Raw genomic sequence first — 7,917 nt, forward strand, 5'->3', positions numbered from 1 at the left:
TTTCTTCAGTGGCGGAAACGGGCGTCACAGACAGGCTGAGGGTAAAAATTCCAGCATTGCTGTAGGTGTGTATCAAGCGTGCCGTAGGTGTCCTGAAAAGTGAAGCCAAAAGTTTTCGATCGCCTCCCGGTGGCTGGCTGCAGTATAGGTCATAAACCCCGCCCTCTCCATGTAATCTAATGGGACGTGAGCCAAACTAAATAATCGAATTACACGGCAAATATTTTTTTTCCAAAGGTGATTTCCATCGTGTGAGGTAGTTTTTATAATGCTGATTCATGCTCAGGTGTTCGCTTTTCTAATAAGTTTGCTTTTAAGTAGTTATTTGATGCTATAAAAACGGGGTGTGGTGTCATGATTGTGATCGTGCGATTGGTTCTGCGGGAGTTTGGGCGGGACTTTGACACCGCGGCTCCGCCTCACGACACTACTGCGCATACTCTGGCTCTAAACGAACCTCTACTGCGCATGCTCTGGCTCCAAATGACGTAACTTCCCCCAAGATGGTAGCGGCCATATTGAGCTGTTTTGGCTTCACTTTTCTATAGTGGAAAGAAGCGGAAACGCGTTGTCCATCTTTTTTACAGTCTATGGTGTGTATGCATTACAGTATGTGCAAAAGGCCTTGGCAGGCCTCAAGAGACCATTTAATTCAGCATGGTAGACATTAAATCAGAGTGTCCATTGAAAATGAATGCCCATCGGAAAGCTAGCTGTGGTATCATGTTGATCTGCTCTATAGTAGACTGCACACAAGAAGAGAAATCTAAACATGCTGCACACACACACACAACAAACAAACACTTGTTCTTCTCACACTGCATTATCAGTCATACAGCCTAAGCCCTTTAACAACATTTCCACAACCTAATTTCAGCATTCCAATAACATTATCTCCATTCCTAGCATGAGCTTGCTGGCATAGTCCCTGATTGTGATTAATTCTAATAAACACTCTCTGACATTAATGATGAAACCTGTTCATTTCAGCTGTGCAGGCCATGTGTGTCTTCTGCACCATCTTCCTGCAATTTATTAACCTCCATATTCAAAATGCACTTAATTTGATTCTCAATCCTCTGCATATATATGCCGTTTTCTACCATTTACTAACAAATGATCTATAGGAACCGAAGACATAACCGCAGCATTTTTCTTATCACTTTGTTAGATGTGGCATGCCATCTGGCCACTTGTTATCAGTGTGATCGCACAAAATCACACCAGTGACACCAGCATTAACACCAAAATAATTAGCATTAAAAACAACACTGCTTTTTCCAAGAAGGTGAAGTGTGCGGTTGCCACATCAGTCTCACTGTTTCCTAAAGACTTGGCTGACATGCTAAAAAAGAATGGGTTGGGGGTTTTGTAAGCCTTTGGTTACTGTTAAGGGTCCATTAATGCGTCCTTCAAAAACAGGAGTCAGGAATTAACTTGACCATTAGAAGGAATTACTGTTTACACAATTTAAATTCTTTCATACTTGTGCCAAACGATTAATTTGTCTTGCTCTCCCAAATACATTTGACAAACTTTATGCTTGATTGGAAACAATTCACAATACAAATATTCTGTTTAACAAGTGCAATGATTTTTAACAAGAGAAGTGATTTTTCACACATCACATCTCATATTTTATACTTCAATAACACTGTTGGAGTCTCGGTAAACAATTATCTTTCATCACTGTTTTAAACATAATAGTTAATATTTTAATTATAGATTTTTATTTTAATTATGTAAGTAAGTTTACGAGGTTCATATAACAACAACTGAAATCTGTTTTCATTCAAATCAACTGACGTAAACCAACAAATGCACAAAAACATGAAACACAATCCTGAAGCTGAAGAATCGCCCAGTAAATTAGAACAATAACTATGGTGCCAAAGCAAGTATGACTAACTAATAATATACAACTAGTAATATTAGATACTACAAATAAAAAAGAGAGAGAGAAATGAATTACATGTCTAACATTTGCCTTAAACCCCTGTCAGTTTTGACCTTGGATTAGAATCATCATATGGACTTAATACTGAACCAGGCAGGACACTGCAAACGTTTTTCTTTTGCTGGCCAGCATCAAAGTTTGTCTTGACAAACTTTTTATCTAGTTGATATTCGCTATAAAAAGTTGGAATTGCCATCGTTGACAGTTTTGTTTGTATACATTTGTGTACTGATTGTGAATAATATCCAACACAGCCCCACGAAAATTCATAATTCATTTGATTTATTGCAAATTTATATAAATTCATTTGTACATTTTCATACAATCTGCTCTCCACACTTGGTTTAGTGTTGGTGGGCTTATAGGGATGAGGCTTCATACTTATTAAAATTATATTTTTTATATATTTTTATTTTACAAATTCTTATAGCAAAAGCATTTGAATGGCACCTTAAAGACAACAACTGATTGATTGATTGAACAAATCAACATACAAATATACTTATGTTGAATGAAAAACAACCTTGAGTCTAACCTTGAAAAATAATGTGTTGACCACACAATTATGCATAATCAAATGCATGAACAAACACATTATGATTATCTGAGCGTAAACTGTCCTCAAGAACAAACACATAGAGAGAGAGAGAGAAGGGTGCTTCTCGTCAAAGCCCCAGGTATTGACAGATCCCTCCGACACCTGTCACACACATCACTCCACCCTCCCTGTGGACAAGAATCCACCAATGTCAAAGCCCTCCTGCTGCTACATACATACACTTCTTCAAGAAAATCGGTTTGTTTACAGGTGTCTCTTTTTAAAGGAATCTCTGAAGAACGCTAAAAATGGTGGCCCTTCATAAAACGTGCAAGTAAACAAGTTTGGTGACAAACAAGTAAACAAGATCTAACAAAATTCAAATGGGAACATTTTAACAAGTTATACTACATCCCTGCCATATATACCACACCCGTGTTGATTCTGATTGGCTGACACACAACTGTTCATTCGTTTAGGAACTACATAAAGGAACTACTCTGGTGGCATAAGGAATGATTCACCTGCAAAAAAAGAATGGTAAAACTTTAAAAATGTATTGTGAAGAAAGTTAGTTAAACGAGTTAAGTAAATGATGACAAAATTTTAATTTCTGGGTGTACTGTTGCTATAAATAAAAACAAAATAACATATAGCTGCAAGAGTAGCTAAGCAAGTTTGGTCTATCAAAAAGCTTTTGATGATTTTTTATTGCTATGGTCTGATGATCTGAGTGAAATTTAGTGAAAATTGGACCAAAAGTCTAGGAGTTCGACAAAATTTTTAAAGGTTTTCAAAGAAAATCAAAATGGCAGACAATAAGTTTGGCTGATTATGGCATAATTGGTAGCGATGCTTTCAGCATGATCCAAGAAACATATCAAGATCAGTCTCGTGACAATAGATAAAAATCAACAAAGGCTTATTAGCATTTTTGAGCACAAAGTGGTGCCAAACTTTATAAGTACCTTCAGGGCATGGCGCCAAAGACACATGCCGAGTTCCGTAGCGATATGTCAATATGTTCCTAAAATACACTGTTTTTCAACAAAATTCAAAATTTGAATGCCATATATACCACACCAGTGTTGTTTCTGATTGGGTGACACACAACTGTTCATTCATTTTTTTATGATATTTGCATGAAGGAACTATGAAGGAACTACACTGGTAGCATAAGGAATGATTCACCTGCAAAAAAGAATGGTAAAACTTATTTATTGTGAAGAAAGAAGAATTTCCTGAATTTTCATTTCTCTGTGTACTGTTGCTTTAAATAAAAACAAAATAAAATATAGCTGCAAGCAGGGGGTCAAGCTCAAGGGTAGCTAAGCAATTTCTGGTCTATCAAAAAACTTTTGATGATTTTTTGTTGGCATGGTCTGATGATCTGAGTGAAATTTGGTGAAAATTGGACCAAAAGTCTAGGAGGAGTTCGACAAAATAGGTTTTAAAATAAAATCAAAATGGTGGACAAGACGTTTGGCTGATTATGGCATAATTTGTTGCGATGCTTTCAGCATGATCCAAGGAATATATCAGGACCAGTATCATGACAATAGATAAAAATCATCAAAGGCTATTAGCATTTTTGACCACAAGGTGGCGCTGGCGCCAATCTTTTTAAGTGCCTTTAAGGCATGGTGCCAAAGACACATACCGAGTTTTGTAGAGATATGTCTATATGTTCCTGAAATATACAGTCAGTATGTTGCTCCAAATCTAAATTGACCAGTTTTGTGATTTTTCATATCTTCTGACCACTAGGTGGCACTGTGGTGAAACTGTGCAGGTAACCTAAGTTCACGGTTATCATAACACGCCAAGTTTGGTCTGAAAACAACAAAGCATTTTTGTCAAATTTGTTTTCAAAAACGGATCTATCAAAAAGCTTTTGATAATTTAAAGGAGCAGTTCACTTCCAGAACAAAAATTTACAGTTAATGTACTGAGTTCCTTGTCATCCAAGATGTTTATGTCTTTCTTTCTTCAGTTGTAAAGAAATTATGTTTTTTCAGGAAATCTTTTCAGGATTTCTCTTCATATAATGAACTTCTATGGTGCCCCAGAGTTTGAACTTCCAAAATGCAGTTTAAATGCAAGGGCTCTAAATGATCCTAGACGAGGAAGAAGGCTCTTATCTAGCGAAACAATCAGTCATTTTCAAAAAAATTTATATACGTTATATACGTATATGTATGTATGTATGTATGTATATACGTATATACGTCGTCTTGTCTAGCTTTGTGATGCGCATGCATTCTCTGTGTAATCTGGGCAATACAGTTAGGGTATGTCGAAAAACTCCCATCTCATTTTCTCCTCCAACTTTGAAATCACCCTACATCGCTGTTTTACCTTTTTTTGTAAAGGGTCTTTGACTTTCTTTGCACGTTCACTTTGTAAACACTGAGTCGGTACTTTTGCAGAGATGTAGGATAATTATGAAGTTGGAGGAGAAAATGAGAAATACCCTTACTGTATTGACCTGGAATACACAGAGTTCTCGCAGAGCTAGACAAGAGTGTTTGAGGTTAAAATGTATATGAATTGTCATTTTTTTTAGAAAATAACTGATCGTTTCACTAGATAAGACCCTTATTCCTCGGCTGGGATCGTTTGAAGCTGCATTTACATTGCATTTTGAAAATTCAAACTTAGGGGCACCGTAGAAGCTCATTATATAGAGAGAACTCCTGAAATGTTTTATTCAGAAAACATCATTTCTTTATGACTGAAGAAAGAAAGACATGAACATCTTGGATGACAAGAGGGTAAGTAAATTATCTGTAAATTTTTGTTCTGGCAGTGAACTACTCCTTTAACAGGATGATCTAAAGATGATCTGTGTCAATTTTGATGAAAATCAAATGAACTGTCTAGGACGAGTTAAAAAAAATAGGTTTTTCAAAAAATTCTAAATGGCTAAAACATTTTAATGATGAAAATGACAGAGTGCAATCGTTTCTAGCCCTTACAGTTCAAAAGCTATTTGCATAAACATGAGTTAAACTTTGCACAAGTGGTGGGGCTAGAGAGTTTGAGTTAGAAACACCAAATTTGCTGCGGTTAATGGTGAGACTGTCCTCTATCAGTGTGCCAATTGTCATAACTTTCCCACAAGCAGTTCTATACCATAGAAGAAGAATAATAAGAAAACTAACAAATACAAAAGGTATTAAGCACCTTTGGTAATTGGCCCCTAATAAATAAAATGAATAATAGTAATAATATCTTGGATTTTCATGCATACCCCTTGAAGTTTTTCAGTTAAGAACAAAGTAGAGAATGCAATATAGGTTTCTTGTTGTGTTGTGTAGGTTGTAATGAAAAAGGGAATGAGGGGAGAGTTATGTGGGAGCTGACCACCTCTGCAGAAACACCAGCCAAATTCTTATGAGCTGACCTCCCCGCTCTCCTCTGAGGCCAGAGATGCTCATAGATTCCATCTGTCTTCTCTCCCTCTTCGCATTTCTTTCGCCTGACATGCTGTACATCTCATTTCCGTGTGCCGCTTTTCCCCAGGGCTGTGGCAGGACTTGCCCTCTGCACTCAGTAGGCGTTGAGTGACCAGATTCAAACCGATAACCTCCAGCCCCGCTCCCATTTTATATCTCCTCTGCTCCTCTCTCCTCTGCTCGTCGCTCATTCGTTCACTCTCCTATAGACATTTTAGCTGTAAATCTGTTGCTATTCCAGAGAGACTACAGCAGACACATAAACAAGGACATATGCAGTAACACATGCACTCACACAAGGGATACTGAAATAATATTGAATAATAAAACTGAATAATATTTAGTGATAATTGCCAGATGATTGTATAGTACCCCGTTGCACATCTTAAATAAACTGAATGAAATATTGATTTTTGACTTTTTGTTTCATTCAATCCACATGAAATCAAAATGGAATTTATTCCCTTTGTTAGCACTCTAGTCTTGGGTGAACAATTAATTCATTCTTTATTAAACCCACGGAAAATAATTATTTGTGTTGGTAATCTATAATCAAAATTTGAAAATTACCTTACCCTTCTTTTCTGATGACGTTGTTTGGACGGTATGGTAGAACACTGTGTGAACCAGTCTATGCTTAAATGTATACCATTTCTCTAGGCAATACATTTAGATTATAAAAATGTTTTGGAAACATTGTTTTGAAGTCTTTCTCAAATGTTATCTATCTACTGTAAATCTAGTTTTCGTGTCATGATTATAAACTTATTCAATGGCTCTACTAATTTTATTTTTAATAAAATAAAAATAAAACAGTATATGAATGAATAATTTTTTTCAATATTAAAATGTCACTTGAAGGATAGAATAACATTTCTTAAAAATCTAAATTAAAGGGTATTTGAATGTTTATTTTAATATTCCAGGATCATTAACGTCCAGTTTTCTTGTTGTGATTAGAACGTCATTTAAAGGTTACAAAATGTTTCTTACAACATTCTAGTAATTAAATTTTTTTTTTCAAAATGTAACATTATTTGAATGTTTTTTTTCAACATTATGAAAACATTAATCAAGTACAAACAACATAACATTCAGAGGATGTTGATTCTTCTCTCAATGTTATGAGAATGTATCAAATATTAATAAAGTTATTAATAACAAAATTCAGTAAGACTTTATAATAACTACCACACTACCATTAGTTAACCATTAGTAAAGAGTCAATTCATCATTTATAAATCATTATCCCCACAATAATAGACAATAGTATGCTGTTTTTAAATGCAGCTATAAATGTTTTGTTCCTGATTTATAAGCATATCTATAATGTTTTTAATAATTGTATTTTCATAATATATTAATGATTAATTAATAATTTCTAAATGAAGTATTGTATTATTAACAGACCAGTTATTCAGGAGTTGTCAGAGATTCATAAGATCATTTAGAAAGTGTAAATAAATGATTAATAAACTTTAAATGCACTTGTCTGCATATTATTTAGACATAATTACTCAGTGTGTTAATAAATGCTTTATTAACACATATTCTTACTGTAATTCATGATTAATTCAGATGGGTATAAAACATTAAGTAGTTGTCAGTTATCAATTTTTGTGAGTATTTATGCCTTGTTTCATATTTTGCATCTTCATATATATATATATATATATATATATATATATTGTCACGTTGGGAAGGAGGAGATCTGGGTCCAAATGCAGGGGAAGGATTTTAATGAAACAAAACACAATAAAATAGAACAAACAAAAGGCCAACACGGCACAGACACGACTAGAACCAAAAGAAAGTAAACAGAACCGAAAACACGATCAGGAGATCCAGGAGATCCAGGAGCCAGAAACACAGAGACACACATACGAAGACAATGCAGCCAGAATGAGCAGTGAGACATGAGAGTTCTTATAGACAGATAATAGTGAGCAGGTGTGAGTGTAATC

This window comes from Garra rufa, chromosome 13 (assembly GCF_049309525.1).
Source record: "Garra rufa chromosome 13, GarRuf1.0, whole genome shotgun sequence".
NCBI lineage: Eukaryota > Metazoa > Chordata > Actinopteri > Cypriniformes > Cyprinidae > Garra > Garra rufa.